Source organism: Solanum verrucosum, unplaced genomic scaffold (assembly GCF_900185275.1).
Source record: "Solanum verrucosum unplaced genomic scaffold, falcon-dt-bn FXZP01000200.1, whole genome shotgun sequence".
NCBI lineage: Eukaryota > Viridiplantae > Streptophyta > Magnoliopsida > Solanales > Solanaceae > Solanum > Solanum verrucosum.
Window position 1 is genome coordinate 146959 of NW_026020093.1, and position 18636 is coordinate 165594.

The following is an 18636-nucleotide window of genomic DNA, read 5'->3' on the forward strand; positions in this document are numbered from 1 at the left end:
GGACTTGGGACTTCGGTTGTTAATTACATGTCGGCATGTAGTTGTTTTCATCACCCTAGGCCCAATGTGATCTTATTGTTGTATTATTTTTTAATTTAATGTATAAATTATATTTTACACATACTTATTGTCTTGGTACGGTTTGTTATGTTTTTGATTTATTTTTATAAAACTAAAAATATAAATTATTATTCGACAGAATTATAAATTTATGATTTTATTTTTAAAAATCTAATAATTATTTCGGTTGGTTAAATTGATATTTTCTAAACCAATTGACAACCCTTCAAATTGCTCCAAGATTATCACTGGTTTTGCTAGCTAGGTCCCTCCTAAGGGCTGAAATTGTTGAAATTTTAGGCTCTTTGTTCTTAAGTAAAGGTCCCCTCAATTAGAATAATGCATTAATCACTCATATCTCAATTATTAAGTTCATTTAATTTCTAAATATTAATTTTAGTTATTCAGATATTAATTATAATTAGAAACGATGATTTTCCTTGCTTTCGTCAATGGTCAACTAAAAATATTAGGGAATAATGTTGTTTAATTGCCTATCAAAAATAATAGTTAGGAATGTATATTATTGTATGATCTACATAACATATACATTTTATATGATCTAGTGTATATTTTACTAGCAAATATTACTAGTTTGACCATCTTGCCAAATATATAACTTGCCCAAAAAATAAAGTAAAAAGTACAGAAATTTCAACAATTTCGACGCTAATTACATCATATCCTGAAAGCTTTCCAAATTACAATAATCCCGAGTTTTTCAGAACCCACAGATACATTGCTCATTCGTTTGATACATAACTTATATATCAAATACATAGTTGTATATCAAATACATAACTAAACCAGATTCATATTGATTTAAGTTTGAAATAATTGGGGTTATGTATCAACAAGAACATTTGTACCAGATACATTGTACAAAAATAAAGTTGTAATGTATTCGATAGAGGTAGAATGATGTATCCAGATGTTAAGAAAGAGAGAGAAGGAAAAGAGGGGTTTTTGTAATTAATTCAGATGGTAGAGATTTTTAGAGATTATGTTATCTTAAGTCGTGTAATTACGTAATTTTCCCAATAATAAATAGTGTTGGGCCACATCTTTGGTCTATCAAGGCCCAAATGATCATTTTCTCAACTCCAAAATGGATTGGGCTGAGAGTGCACTATAGATTGCAGTAAGAGCATGGGCTAGTCATTTTTAGTCATGTAATTGAAATATATGGGTCAAGTGGTTATTTGAGTATTATGTTGTAAATCATTTTGGTGGTTAAATGGATGACCATAACTCCTTGGTTAATTTCCCTCCTTTATGAGTAGTAATGTTGTTGATAAAGTGGTCAAATGGATGACCATAACTCCTAGGTTAATTTCATCCTTTATTGGTAGTAATGTTGTTGATAATATGGTTAATTGGATGACCATAACTCCTAGGTTTATTTCCTCCTTAATGGGTAGTAATTCTCAAGGTTTAATGTAATGTTTATGACACCTTTTGGTATTCCTCAATGTAATCCTATAAATAGTGGTGTTGAGAATAATGTTGAATACACTTGAAAGAAAAAATGTTAGTTTATAATGTTCCTCTTGTCTTATAGTCTTCTTCTCTTCCTCTTTATATTGTTCTTTTGTCCTTAAGTTTTATAACACGTTATCAGCACGAAACTCTAATATCGTTTCGATTTTTCCAAGTTAAGCTTCTGATAAATAAAATTCCCCAATCTTCAATTGGTTCAAGATGAGTAATGGAGATATGTGTCTTCTTGATAGTGCTACAACTCACACTATTTTAAGAGAAAAGAAATATTTCTCTACTTTGATTGTGAAAAAGGCTTATGTTAATACAATATCTGGTAGTGCAAAATTAATTGAGGGCTCTGGAAGAGCGGCCTTACTACTACCTGGGGGAACGATATTAACTATTGAAAATGCATTGTACTGTTGTAAGTCTCAAAGAAACTTATTAAGTTTCAAGGTTATTCGCTAAAATGGCTATCATGTTGAGACTGCCAATGAAGGAAAGGTTGAATACCTTTATATTACTACAATAAAATTGGGGCAAAAATATGTGCATGAAAAATTACCCGCATTTTCTTTTGGATTGTACCATACAAGTATTAGTATGGTTGAATCACATGCCATAGTAAACAAAGGGCTTTCTAATTCTAATGATTTTATCATTTGGCATGACCGATTGGGCCATCCCGGTTATAATATGATGCGCAAAATTATTGAGAATTCACATGGACATACTTTGAAGAATCAGAAAATTCTTCATTCAGAGAAATTCTCTTGTGCTGCTTGTTCTCAAGGAAAATTGGTTATTAAACCATCAGCAGCTAAGGTTGGGATTGAAACCCCTGCATTTTTGGAACGTATACATGGTGATATATGTGGGCCAATTCACCCTCCATGTGGGCCATTTAAATATTATATGGTCTTGATAGATGCATCTACAAGATGGTCACATGTGTGCTTATTATCAACTCGCAATATGGCTTTTGCGAGGTTGTTGGCTCAAATAATAAGATTAAGAGCACAATTTCCAGATTATGCAATAAAGACAATTCGTCTTGATAATGCTGGTGAGTTTACATCGCAGGCCTTTAATGATTATTGTTTGTTCACTGGAATAACAATTGAACATCCAGTTGCTCATGTTCACACTCAAAATGGTCTAGCGGAATCTTTGATTAAGCGTCTCCAATTGATAGCTAGACCATTGTTAATGAGGACAAAGTTGCCTGTTTCAATATGGGGACATGTTATTTTGCATGCAGCAGCATTGGTGCGCATAAGACCAACTAGTTATCATGAATTCTCTCCATTACAGTTGGTTTTTGGTCATGAGCCAAATATTTCCCATCTTAGAATTTTTGGGTGCGCAGTATACGTTCCAATTGCCCCACCGCTACGCACAAAGATGGGTCCCCAAAGAAGGTTGGGAGTGTATGTTGGGTATGAATCTCCTTCTATTATCAAATATTTGGAACCTATGACAGGAGATATATTTACGGCAAGGTTTGCTGATTGTCATTTTGATGAATCAGTATACCCAACATTAGGGGGAGAACATAAACAGTTGGAAAAAGAGATAGATTGGAATTCATTATCTCTATCTCATTTGGATCCTCGAACAAATCAATGTGAGGAAGAGGTTAAAAAGATGATTTATTTGCAAAATGTTGCAAATCAATTGCTAGATGCATTTACTAACCTTCCAAGGGTTACTAAATCTTATATTCCAGCTGCAAATGCTCCAGTTCGAGTTGATGTCCCGATAGGACAAATTGTTAAAGCAAATGAGTCTAAATCACGTTTAAAACGTGGTAGGCCAATTGGTTCAAAAGATAAAAATCCTCGAAAAAGAAAAGGAACAAATGATCATGAAGATCATACCATAGAGGAAATTGCTCAAGAAGATCCCCGAGACATAACAAATGATAAGACCACAAAGAAGGTCCAAATAACTGAAAATAATGAGAATGAAGAAATCTCAATAAGTTATGTCTCGACGAGAAAAATGTGGAATCGAAATAGTATTGTGGTGGACAATATTTTTGCTTATAATGTTGCTGTTGAAATAATGCAACATGGTGAGGATTTTGAACCAAAATCTGTCAATGAATGTAGACAGAGAAATGATTGGCCAAAATGGAAGGAAGCAATTCAAGCGGAATTGACTTCATTTGAAAAACGTGAAGTTTTTGGACCAATAGTCCAAACACCTGAAGGTGTCAAGCCAGTGGGGTACAAATGGGTTTTTGTGCGAAAACGAAATGAAAAAGGTGAAGTCGTCAGATATAAAGCACGACTTGTGGCACAAGGTTTTTCGCAATGGCCTGGCATTGATTATGTGGAGACATATTCTCCAGTGGTGGATGCAATTACCTTCAGGTATCTAATAAATCTGGCAGTTCATGAAAAGCTTGAAATGCGTCTAATGGATGTTGTCACAGCCTATTTATATGGCTCATTGGACCACGATATTTTCATGAAAGTTCCTGAAGCATACAATGTGCCTGACGCATATAAACATTCGCCAGAAAATTGTTCGATAAGGCTTCAAAAATCCTTATATGGATTGAAACAATCAGGGCGAATGTGGTACAATCGTCTTAGCCAATTTTTGCTAAATGAAGGGTACAGAAATGACCTTATTTGTCCTTGTGTTTTTATAAAAAGGTCTGGATCTGATTTTGTTAAAATAGCTGTATATGTTGATGATTTAAATATCATTGGCACTCCTAAAGAGCTTTCAAAAGCCGTTGAGTGTTTAACAAAAGAATTTGAAATGAAAGATCTTGGTAAGACAAAATTTTGTCTTGGCCTACAGATTGAGCATTTGAAAAATGGAATATTTGTTCATCAATCAACATACACAGAAAAGGTTTTAAAGCGATTTTACATGGATAAATCACATCCATTGAGTACCCCGATGGTTGTGAGATCGCTTGACATACATAAAGATCCAGTTCGACCTCAAGAAAATGATGAAGAGCTTCTTGGCAATGAAACTCCATATCTTAGTGCCATTGGGGCGCTTATGTATCTTGCTAATAATACTCGACCAGATATTTGTTTTGCAGTAAGTTTATTGGCAAGATTCAGCTCGTCTCCAACAAAGAGACATTGGAATGGAGTCAAACATATATTAAGATATCTTCAGGGAACCATTGATATGGGATTATTTTATTCTAATAATCCAAATCAGAAATGATTGGTTATGCAGATGCTGGATATTTGTCTGATCCACATAAAGCTCGATCTCAGACAGGCTATTTATTTACATATGGAGGCACAGCTATATCTTGGCGTTCAATGAAGCAAACATTAGCTGCTACTTCTTCAAATCATGCCGAAATAATAGTCATCCATGAAGCGAGTCGGGAATGTGTTTGGTTGAGATCAATGACTCAACATATTCAAGAAATGTGTGGTTTTTCTATGGAAAAAGATATTCCAACTACATTATACGAAGACAATGCTGCATGTATAGCTCAACTGAAGGGAGGATATATTAAAGGAGATAGAACAAAACACATTTCACCAAAATTCTTTTTCACTCATGATCTTGAGAAAAAAGGTGAAATAAATGTTCAACAAATTCGATCAGTTGATAATTTAGCGGATCTTTTCACTAAAGCATTACCAACCTCAACATTTGAAAAGTTGGTATTCAAGATTGGAATGTGTCGTCTCCAAGAAATTAAATGATGTTCGCAACAGGGGGAGTAAACTACGCGCTGCACTCTTTTTCCCTTGACCTAGGTTTTATCCCAATGGGTTTTCCTAGCAAGGTTTTTAACGAGGCAGCAAACAAAGCGTATTACAAGATATGTGTACTCTTTTGTCCTTCACTAAGATTTTTTTTTCCACGGGATTTTTTTTTTCTTAGTAAGGTTTTAACGAGGCATATTATCTATCAATGGTCATCCAAGGGGGAGTGTTGTAAATCATTTTGGTGGTTAAATGGATGACCATAACTCCTTGGTTAATTTCCCTCCTTTATGAGTAGTAATGTTGTTGATAAAGTGGTCAAATGGATTACCATAACTCCTAGGTTAATTTCATCCTTTATTGGTAGTAATGTTGTTGATAATATGGTTAATTGGATGACCATAACTCCTAGGTTTATTTCCTCCTTAATGGGTAGTAATTCTCAAGGTTTAATGTAATGTTTATGACACCTTTTGGTATTCCTCAATGTAATCCTATAAATAGTGGTGTTGAGAATAATGTTGAATACACTAGAAAGAAAGAATGTTAGTTTATAATGTTCCTCTTGTCTTATAGTCTTCTTCTCTTCCTCTTTATATTGTTCTTTTGTCCTTAAGTTTTATAACATATTAGACCTTTTCTAGAGGTCTTTTTGTTTTAAGGGACTTTGCAAATATTTTTAAATTTTATGATCCTTGTGGGATCTATATATTCAAAGCCAACATTTGTTTTGCCTTGCAAAAAAAAAAAAAACTTTCATGGTGTGAAAAATAAATAATTTGCAAAAGATTCTTGTTTTGAGTTGATAGATTTTTGGGTAAGTAGTATTATCTTTCAAGTTTTGCTTTGTGATTATTTTGTGGGTGAGATTGAGCAAAAGAGGAAATAGTTGTTGATACATAAATTGATTGGGCCAAATGACTAATGATGTCTACTCCAAAAATTGAAGTGATACAGAGAATGGATTCTGAAATTTAGAAGAAACCCCAATTAATGCATTAAAATGGGGCAATCAAAGTCCCCTTAAATAAAAATAATAATAAAATCAACTTATTAAATTTTGTTTTAATAAGTTGGGAAAAATCTTGAATGTGCTATTAGTAATGAATGGAAGAATGTGAAGATTTTCTGTGACGCTAAAAATGTTGTTGATATGATCCATAAACGAGTTGGTTGTGTCATGGGAGATAAAAGTGATGTGTGAAGATATTTGAATGCTCTCAAGTCTCAACCATGTTTGATCATGTCGATTTATATATATTCTATTATATAGAAGAGTGAAGAGCAATGACGACCAAGGGCAAATCCGTAAATAAGCAAAATCTACAGCTTATTAGTCTAACAAGAAGCTGCTCTTCGTCGTCATCCTCAAAGGGTAGATTTGTCTTTTCTTTTCTCTGGTTCTCCAAGCGGTGCTTGTTCTTATCTGAATTAACAGGGTTTCACAGCATTAACAACCATTACGACTTCAACAGCGATTTGTCCTTTCTAAATTCCTTATTTTCTTCTTCCAAATTCGGATTTCCTCTTTCCCATCAGTCTTTTTGGTCGATCTTACTGAAGATTTTTTTCAAGCTTCCTATTTCAACCGATCTATCTATACTTTGTGAGTTCTCTTTTTCCACTTCTACTCGATATTGTTTCTCCGGTGGATTTCATTTGTTGTAACTTGGACTTTTCTTTCCATGATATTTGATGAATTTTTGTTTCTTCTGGGTTTACAAATATTTTGAATGTGTAGTTTTGATGTTAGCAAAAGGAAATCATAGAAAAATTATCGGAAGGAAAGGATTGTTCTGAGCTTAAATTGATTATACACATGCACTGAACTTTTTGCTTCAACTGTTACTTTAGTTGTAATTTTCGATCTATAGTGTTGGTCGTGGATTGTAAATGAACTCCTAAACTTCAGCTCTTACATTTACCGAATGTGCAAGTCTATGGTAATCAGCCTCTAGGCTCTATGTTGTGTTGCTCTCTAATTAGCATAAATGGGAAGTGCTTTAATAGATTAGCATGTGAATGATGAATATAATATAAACATTATGCTGGCAGAAAATTCTCCATTTCCAAAACAGAGGAGGTAAGGATTTATGAAATTCAAATTCTAAAAAATCTTACTATTTCTTATAGATATTATATAGGTACTTCAATATTTCAGTCTTTTCCAGAGGATACCAAAAGTTATAAGAAAAATGAACCTAAGATACAGGAGGAAGAGTCTCATAAAATTTGAATCTTTGCACTACTTGGTGGAACAAACAGATAGAGCAAAACAGTTCTAACAAAGTGGTAGATTTTCTCAACACAAGAATTGTTTTCTACGTAACCTTAAAGGCAAAACAAACCATTACCGCTTGAAAACCAACGCTACAAGAAATTGGATTTGGCAAGCAAAATTATTATTGGTAGTACACATTTTGTTCTTGCTAACACTGGTAAAGTTTTCCTCTTAGGTAACAATTTCTTTGCTAACGTATTACTATATAAGATTAGAGATGCAGTTAAGGGATCGTTGCCTTTGTCAATTGCTAATTAGAGTATTGCCAGAACAACCAAAGACTGAAGCAACTGTTGCAACACAAACTTGATCTCTGCTCTGAAACCTCCATAGTTAAATGAGAGTATCTTATCATTTGTTGTCTCTCTTAAACAAGACACGGCAGGAAAAAGTGATGCATCTATCTCCCTATTATACCTAAAGGTCAGCTTCTTAAGGTTGGCCAGGTTTAGGTCATTCAAAGGTCATTAAATCTTGTCCAAATCTGCATAGTTAACAAAACCCATCAATGTGCAGACTATATTTTTATTTTGAGCTTTTCAATATATGTGTCAGGTCAAGTTAAGGCATTTACGTTGAAACAAACGGCTAAGAATCATTTTTGCCATTAAAATGTGCACATATAATGTTTAACACGACTGAATGAAAATTGTTAATCTACTATTCTATCGTGATATTGCTTTCACAAGGTTCTTTACATTCTCTGATTATCTAATACAATATCCTTCTTATTTTACAATCCGAAATTGTTGAGCTAATTACATATGTTTCCTGTTATAGCTGTGTCCATGGATAAAAAAGTCATCCCTCCACCGTCATCCTCACAAGAAAAGGCATGCCAATACTCAACGGATAGAGCCTCCATTATTAATAATAGGCGACGCAGTATATATAAACAACTATCATCGGATAAAAAAGAAGCACTTCTTCTTCAACGACGGACAAGATATCAACAATTGAGGAACAAAAACCTTCTTGGTGGTTCTCCCACTCCACTACCTACTGTTCAGCTTCAATTCACTGGACAAAAAGGTCTTGCTATTACAGATATACCGCCTCACCCTGAAACAGGTTTCCTAATATTATCTCTAACTAAGTGTAGTTGTGATTTACTGATGGTTATAACACCATTGTTCGTGCTGTAGGCGACACCTCTTGCGTTGATACTTCTGCAGTTGTATCGGGTAAAGCAAAAGATATGATTGGTTGCCTATCCATTTTTGAAGTAGGTACGTCACAGTAAAATGCTGTTGATATTCACTTTTCTGGAGAATTTCTTTTAAGGCCCTCATTACAACTGTTTCTACAATAGGCTCGACGTCGGCTGCCCCCGTTAAACAACACAGCCCAATTGCAATCACTGTGACTACCAAAGGTTTGTCTATTCTCTTTTCCTACTTACAGAAAAGTCAGGATTTAAGAGAAATCTTATTCTATTTTCATTCAAATCATCTTGAATCTAGGTTCTGCATCACTTGCCCATCAACAATATGATCCAAAGGCAATCACTGACAAAAACAACGGTTTGTCTCTCTAAAAACTTATAGTTATCTTGACTTGCTTAGATGTTCCTCCACCTTAGCTCTTCTTGTAGCTTATACCCTACTCCCTTGCAATTAATTTACACAGGTAATAGGTTAAGAAGTATATATTGTTGCAATATTAAACAACTCCCCAACAATCCAAGCATTTTAAAGAAAATGCCTTCTTGTGAATACTGTGGGGCAAAAAGATTTCAGTATGAATCACCAGGATTTTGCTGCAGTAATGGCACCGTTAAATTAGCATCACATGAAATGCCTACGGAATTACTAAATCTGTTGTTAGGAGACACTGCTGAATGCAAACATTTTCGTACCTACATTAGAATGTACAATAACATGTTTGCATTTACTTCTCTTGGAGTAAAATATGACAAAGAGCTAGCAAAAAGATATCATGGTATATACACCTTTAGAGTTCAAGGACAAATGTATCATTTCATTGATAATGTATTACCTTCAAATCAACAACCAAGAAATCTACAATTATATATTTATGATGATGATACTGAAATGTTGAATCGTATGGCTTCTTCCACTAATGCTGATCAATCAGTTGTTCAAAAATTAATGAATATATTAAAGATAAACCCTTACTGTATCTTTCTAAAATCTCTAATGCAAGTTCCGAAAGTACCAAACTTGTATATTGCACTCAATTGTGACTCTACATTAAATCAACAAGTTTATAACATACCGACAGTTTCAGAAGTGGCGGCAATATGGTTAGACCAACAACCAAACAATAGTAGCTCTACACCACATATTCAAATTTATCCTTGTAGCAACACCAATCAATTAGTCAATTATTACTATGGTTGCTATGATCCTTTACAGTATCCATTGTTATTTCCATATGGTCAAAATGGTTGGCATTGTGGAATTAAAAGAGTTGAACAGATTTGCAAGAAAAAAAAACGATCTCAATGTGAAAATGAGCAACTTCCAAGTTTATCAAATATGTGTTCTATTGAGGGACTGCTTGATATAGAAGCTAAAGTACTACAAAAAGGAAAACGAAAAAGAGATGACATCTCTTGTCGTGAATACTATTGTTATAAATTTCAAATGAGACATAATGAAATAAATGGAGTATTACATTCAGGAAGACTTTTCCAACAATACTCAGTTGATGAGTTCATAAAAATTGAAACTCAAAGGCTAGATTTTGTCTCGTGTAATCAGGATTTATTTCGGACTGATCCATTACAAGGGCTTATTGATTTTCATAGACATGGTGACAGAGATGCTTCAAAAGTAGGAAAACAAACATTTCTTCCTGTAAGCTTTACAGGAGGTCCTAGAGATATGCGTCAACGTTATATGGATGCTATTACGTTAGTTCAACATTTCGGAAAACCTGATATATTTTTTACTATGACTTGTAATCCTTCTTGGCCAGAAATAGAAGAATATTTATTGTCAACGGATGAAGCTCAAAATAGACCTGATTTGATTTGCCGAGTATTCAAAGCAAACGTTGAAGAGCTAAAAACAGATATATTAAAAAAAACATATTTGGAAAAGTTGTTGCATTTATGTACACTATTGAGTTTAAAAAACGAGGCCTTCCACATGCTCATTTTCTTCTAATTCTTAATGATGATTTCAAATTAATTACTCACGAATCATATGATCAAGTTGTTTCTGCTGAGCTTCCTGATATAAATGAAAGTCCTTACATAAACTTGTTAAAAAACATATGATGCATGGTCCTTGTGGTTATTTAAATCCTACAAATTCATGTATGAAGAAAAAAGGATTTTGCAAATTCAGGTACCCAAAGAATTTTGCTGACAAAACAACAAAAGGAAAAAACTCATATGCAATCTATAGAAGAAGAAATACAGGCAAGCATGTCGAGGTTAGAAAACAACTTCTTGACAATTCATGGGTAGTACCTTTTAACCCCTACCTACTATGCAAATTTAATTGTCATATCAATGTCGAAGTATGTTCTGATATAAAGGTTGTCAAGTATATCTATAAATATATCTGTAAAGGACACGATAAAATATCTTTTTCTATACGGGAGGATGATACAAATGTTGAAATAGATGAAATAAAAGAATATCAATTTGCTAGATGGGTATCTGCACCAGAAGCTGTATGGCGTTTATTTGCTTTCCCCATTAGCGAAATGAGTCCATCTGTTTATCATCTTCAACTGCACCTCGAAAACCAACAATTTGTTTCTTTTAAAACAGCTGATAACATAGACAAAATCATGAATAACCCCATGATTAGGAAAACAATGTTAACAGAATATTTCCTAATGAATAGAACAAACGAATATGCTAAACAACTCAATTTATTATATAAAGAATTTCCACAATATTTTGTGTGGTCAAAATCATACAAAATTTGGACACGAAGACAACGAGGTCATGTTATTGGCCGTCTTGTCACATGTCATCCAACAGAAGGAGAGAGATATTATCTTAGACTTCTACTAATGAATGTAAGATCCCCTGAGTCATACCAAGATCTTCGAAAAATAGATGGAAAATACTACGACACATTTAGAGAATCTGCAGAAAAAAGAGGATTGTTACATCATAATAACAACTTGGTTGACTGTATGACAGAGGCTGTATGTTATCAAATGCCTTATAGCTTGCGACATCTATTTGCTACAATATTAGTATATTGCAATCCTGATAATCCAAAAGAACTATGGGAACAATTTGAAGAGTCAATGTCTGAAGACTTCAATAAATTACCAAACATGGATCCAAAAAAAACAAGACATTCAGTTTTGAACCATATTAATGATGTATTACATACCATGGGACATGATGTAAATGAGTATAGATTGATTTCTGAAAATGTTGTGAGTTCAAGGGTAGAGTCAGAGGCAAAAGATGTTAATTTTGAAAGGAATATAGTTGTTACTAAAGAAGATCTGCTATTATATAAAAAACTGAATACCGAACAAAAAATAGCATATGATACTATCCTTCAAAGAATACTTACTAATGAATCAGGTGCTTTTTTCATTGATGGTCCGGGAGGAAGTGGTAAAACATTTTTGTACCATGCTTTATTGGCCACTGTAAGATCTAAGGGTTTCATAGCTTTGGCGACAGCAACTTCTGGTGTTGCGGCATCTATATTTCCTGGAGGACGAACAGCCCATTCACGTTTCAAAATTCCAATTAATATTGACGAGCAGTTCTCCTGTAACATCAGTAAGCAAAGCTCTCTCGCATCTTTAATTCGTGATGCAAAATTAATTGTATGGGATGAGGTATCAATGTCAAAAAAAAATATGATTGAAGCTCTTGATTTGCTTATGAAAGACCTAACTGAAACAAATATACTCTTTGGTGGAAAAGTCATAGTGTTTGGAGGTGATTTTAGGCAAACACTTCCTGTTGTCCGAAGTGGAAAAAAGGAAGACTTTATTTCTGAAAGTATTTTAAACTCCAGAATTTGGAATCAACTTGAAAAATTGAGACTCTCAGAAAATATGCGTGCAAGGACTGATCCTGTTTTTTGTGAATATCTTATGAGAATTGGGAATGGAAAAGAAAAAACAAATATTAACAATAAAATAGAAATCCCAAAGCAGTTCATCATTCCTTTTACTACTGAAAAAGAGTCATTAGATCTTTTGTTCAAAGTGATATATCCGAATTTACATACATCTTTCAATGACTCTTCTTTTATGACATCTCGTGTTATCTTGACTACAAAGAACGACTTTGTTGATGAACTAAAGATAGACTTATAACTCAATTTCCAACAGTTGCTAAAATATTCATAGCTGCTGATGAGACTATTGAACCAAACGATCAACCTCAATTTGAGGACTTCTTACACACTCTAAATGTTCCTGGCTTACCTCCGTACAGATTAGTGTTAAAGCAAAACTGCCCTGTTATATTATTGCGAAATTTAAATCCTTCTGAAGGCTTATGTAACGGTACACGATTGGTGTGCTGTGATTTCAAAACACATGTTATAAGTTGTAAAATTGCAAGTGGTGACTTCAAAGATAAGCACGTATTTATTCCAAGAATACCATTACTATCATCAGAGGATGAAAAAATACCTATTCCTTTTAAAAGAACACAGTTTCCTATACGTCTATGCTTTGCAATGACTATAAATAAAGCACAAGGACAAACATTAGATTATGTTGGTATCTATTTACGTGAACCAGTTTTTTCCCATGGTCAATTATATGTTGCTTTATCAAGAGCGAAAAGTTCAAACTGTATAAAAATATTGATTCGACCTCCTACTGCAGATAATGATGATGACCACTCAACTTGTAATGTAGTATACAATGAGATCATTCAAAAAGCTTTGTTATGAACATATTCCAGGTATCTCGATAACTGACTAAGATGTGCCAACATTTATGTAACTACTGCACAGAAAAGATACAGAATGTTCGCTTATGATGCAGGCTTATTATGTAAGTCACTCAATCCTGCTTCTTCTTACAGTGGTTGCAAACTATCATACAACTCAAACAAACTGATAAACCAACTACTTACTCATGCAAAACAAATGATAATTCATCAAGACTACACTATTGGTACCCTCGTGAAAGAAACCATTATCCCAATACAAAACCACAACTTTCCCTGCTCCTTCAAAAAGGTTTCCATTATTACTAATTTAATACTAACAGTCACTTAAACTCATGTTTTGCAACTTTTCCTAATATCATTACTTCTATCACATTTCAAGTTATACATTCTTATTTCTGTTCTCAGTTCAATTGCCTGTTCTAACACCCAGTAACCATTAAAAAGGTTCTCTTAGTTTTGAATTACCCCATTTCTGTTTAAAACAAATTAGCTTATTCTTCCACTTGAATGTTGACGACATAACATCTACAGTAATAAGAAGGCACTCAATAATTTCACTTTTCGTTTGGCATGCTTCAATTGGCTTGGTATCTCTGTCATCCACATGCTGAGAAGGTGCTCCACACCATTCAGGAGTAAAGTTAGTTGTACTGTCAAATTTTGACATCCAATTAAAACCACTGTTGAAAACTCTTCAGTTGTAATCACTGCTCAGCTAAGGTAATGTATTTGTTGTCTTTCCTTTTCCTTCCATTTCATACTTTCTCATTCGATAGTTGATATTCTATTCGGCTTTTCAGAGGCTAAATAGCACATGACATACTTTTCGGCTAACTAACTATATGGACTTAGATAGCAGCTAATGGAAGATTCAGATTAGGATAAAAGATTAATCAGGTACCAGTAGTCATAATACTACTACGTAGTTTCTTCTTATTTGATTCTCTTATACTTTCATTAGCATCTTATTTTGTTGTGCTTATTGTTACATTTTCGAACATACAACTTCTCTCTTACTTTTCCTATCTTCTTATCATAGTGGTAGTAGTAATCTGTTTGAATTTTTTTTGCAGCATTATATTCCCTCTAATGTAGCTATGGATGAAAGAATTATCAAAAATTGTCAGCTACTTAGTGTAATACAATACTTATTGATTAATCATGTGTCCATGTCTTATTTTGTAAGAGATTTGATGATGTTTTAATATTTTTGAAATCTCAAACCAAATGTTATCTTTGTGCTTGCATGTATTCTGTTTTTTATTGCTAAAACTTAGAATGTTAGTTTTCTTGTGTTTAATATTGTCCATCTTATTTTGTGGCAAATTATCGTGATGCTTCATAATTGTTGCAACTGCTATTGCACTATATTGATGGGAAAAATAAGGCTTTCAACATACTACATGAAGAATTATGCTTTCTTCAAAAGATTTCTTCTTATATTTTCTTATTTGTTGATTCGATTTTCTCATCTGTTTGATTCGATATTCATAATCTGCTGCTGTCATAGATTGCCATTTTTAGATATTTTATTCACTTAGTGCTCGATGCTTCAGAAAAGTAATGGAAAGGTATAAAAGTTGGTAACATTTGGACAAAAAACATATTGAATTGATGCTGTTAATTTTTCATTTCAGGTTTACATCCAATACTGACAAGGTGAATAATAAGTATTATCTTGAGCCTGCTTCTTTGGAAGAGATAGTTTGGTATGGACTTTGGTTCCTTTATTTGCAGTTTAGCAGTCTAATTTTTTTGATTTATTCATTTGATAAGACAAAGTAGTCTTACTTGTTGCAGAAAGAAAAGTTGTGGTTTTTTGGAAGAGATAGTCTGGTATGGACTTTGGTTCCTTTATTTGCAGTTTAGGACTCTAATTTTCTTCATTCATTCATATGATAAGACAAAATAGTCTTACTTGTTGCAGAAAGAAAAGTTGTGGTTTTTTGGAAGAGATAGTCTGGTATGGACTTTGGTTCCTTTATTTGCAGTTTGGGTCTTTATTTGCAGTTTAGGACTCGAATTTTCTTCATTCATTCATATGATAAGACAAAGTAGTCTTACTTGTTGCAGAAAGAAAAGTTGTGCTTTTTTGAAGTACGAATAGAAGTTTTACAGCTGACAAATTGGTGTTAAGGGAAACTGCAACAACAAATGGCGATGAATTTGATACTCTACTTGGTGAGAAAAATAGTTTTCCTTTTCAATTGGTGTTTTCCTGTTTCACATATTGTCTTCATTATTACTTTCTAAATGAGATTAGCTTCACTGAATTATTATTATATCTACCGTTTTTCCTTTTCCTATGCTACTTTTGAATAACACTTTAGGTTAAATCCACAGGAAAATGTTGCTGCTGATCTCCTGTTTTCATTCAAAGTTTGGAACACGAAAGGCTATCATCTAAGCACAAAAATAAATGTGTTTCCCTCAGATAGCCTAACCTCACTTTTATGTGTGTGTATGTTTCATTAGTTGTATACTAAAATTCCATGATATCACATAAATTGAGATAAAAAATACTAATATATATTGGGCCCCGTGCTGGCACGGGGTCCTGTGTCTAGTATTCCTAGATGTTTGAACAAAATAACTCATAAGTTAGCTAGATCTTTTCTTTGCTAGCTACCCGCTAAAGGTGATACTATCTACAACTCCTGAAAGAAGGCCAAATAATGCTCATCCGACATTCCCTCTCTCAGGAATGCTTATTCAAACCATTTGTGGGAATTCGAAAAGTTTCTTCTTTATCTCTTTCTCCTTTTTTTGCTGAATAAGATCTCTCGAATGAAGTTTTTCCCAAGCTAAATTATACATGAGGCCAAGGATACATTTGAAATATATAGTTTCTTAATACAATAACATTGAGGGGTCGTTTGGTACAAAGATCAATCATGCAAGGATTAGTAATGCAGGGATTGGTAATGCATGGATTAGTAATGCAGGGATTATTTTTATCAAGTGTTTGGTTTATTGTTTCTTACCTAGTTTTATGTGTGGTTTAAAACTCTACAAAAAAAATTCTTTCCAATTATACCCTTGAGTTATTATGGGATTTTCTATTTCATGTAATTGGGTCAAGGTAGATAATTGATGGACAATATTATTTTTTTATAGCATTTTAACTAGCTAGGAGAATAAAATTTTTATTGTCATGTTCACTATTTTCTCACTTAAATTATATGAGAGTAAATAATTGTCATCTTAATAAATTGGAGTTGATATCTCAAAAGGTCACACAACTACAATAATTTATAGAGAAAATTTATTGAACTTTGTTTTGTATCAATAAATTAAAAAAAAAATATAGCAAAATAAATTAAACTATTTTTATACTCGAGATGTTTTATATATATATATGCTCTTGTATTAGACTACTTGTGTAATGTTTAATGGACTTCCGTTAAGAGGCAATATTTGACTTATGAATTGTTCTTAAATTCATACATCAACATTAGCATATTAGTCGGATTATAATATTTATATTAATAATAAATAGATTAAATAACTCATATTTTAGAAACAAAAAATTATATCTAAATAATAAAATTTGTAAGCTAATTTATTTAAATAAATTTATTAATATAAATATAAAACATAAAAACAAGAAATTAAACAAAATGATTAAAAGGATTTGAGGGGGTATTTTTGTCTTTACCTAGATTAGTCCCATAGTATTAGAACTAATATCACCAAATGGAAGGTATTAGTTATACACCCTATAATACCATGTAGGGTGTATAACTAATCATGGATTGATTATACATAGATCCAAAATTCCTATCAAACATAGTACTAAATAATACAACATATAATACTTAGATTATTTCTCCTAATACTCCCTACCAAACGACCCCTAAATGGTTAGTTCTGATTGAAAGATAAGAAACAAGAAGTGTGAAAGAGACAAGAATTTCAAAGAAGAAAAACACAAGTTTGTTGACTTTCCTAATATATACTCCTCGTGTCCCTAATTACTTGTCCACTTTTGAATTGACGCACCTATTAAGAAAATAATTATTGACATAGTAAGTTTACTATTTTACCCCTATTAATTATGAAGTAGATGCATTAAAAACTTACGATTTTTAACAAGTTCTACCTTTTTCAAAGTAATTAATTGAGAATATAATAGGTAAAAAAAAGTTATCTTTTCTTGATTTGTCAAAATGGATAAATAATTAAGAACAACTAAAAAAAACGGAAGAAATAATTAGGGACATAGGGAGTAGGTAGGATGGAAGAAAACATTTTGGCTTCAACTTTGACCTCTCACTATAATACTCCCAACCCCAATATTTTAGAATATTTTTATAAATGATAGTTTATGTATAAATTAAAGAACATAAGTGAGCACTTGATTTCTTATAGATTCTAGATGAGAAGATTGGTGAGAGATCGAGGAATATAATGTTTGAAAAATTATGTTGTTTAAAATAAGCTTTTTAAGGGGAAAAAAAGTCCACAAATGATGTGTTTGATTCAATTTTTCAATATTGAGGCACAAATGACATATATACTTAATTTATGGTATGCATCTTTTTGTTAGCAAAGTATTAGTTTGACATGAGGGATAAATGATAACTAATTCTGAAATTAGTTATATAATGAATTTATTTTATATTTGATTAGAATAAATTATAAAATTTTATTTAGAAATTAATTATCCAAGAATTATAATATTATTTTTATCCCACAATGAAAGTGAAATAACTTATTCCCCGACCAAACAAGCCAAACTGAATCACATGATTTGAATCCCTATTAGTCACATCAAGGCTAAAACAAGAAAAAGAAGACAAGTTATCCACATTAACCAATCATGCTTTTTTATCTCTAACCAAACACATTCACCACCATAAAATACTGTTATACTAGGACAGTTTTGGAATATAGTATTACTTGGATTATTCCACAATAGTTATAAAATAGAAACTATATTTCAAAAAGAATAATGGGCCAAATTACAAGGGACATGAAGTATATTCGATATTTTTATGTGTATTTCATTGTCCACATTGTTAGATTTTGATTTCTTCCTTCATGCATTTTTTTTTATCCATTGATCGATTTCCTATAGCTAGAGCATTGTGAGGGAAAATTTGTGCCCCTTAAGTATATTTTTTCAATTAATTGTTTCTTTGTTTATCTTTAATACTTTCGATGTGTCAAAAAGTGTTTATGTTGCTATCTTTTATAAGATTTTAAACAATCTTCATCTCATCAATTAGTTTTAGAGTTTATAT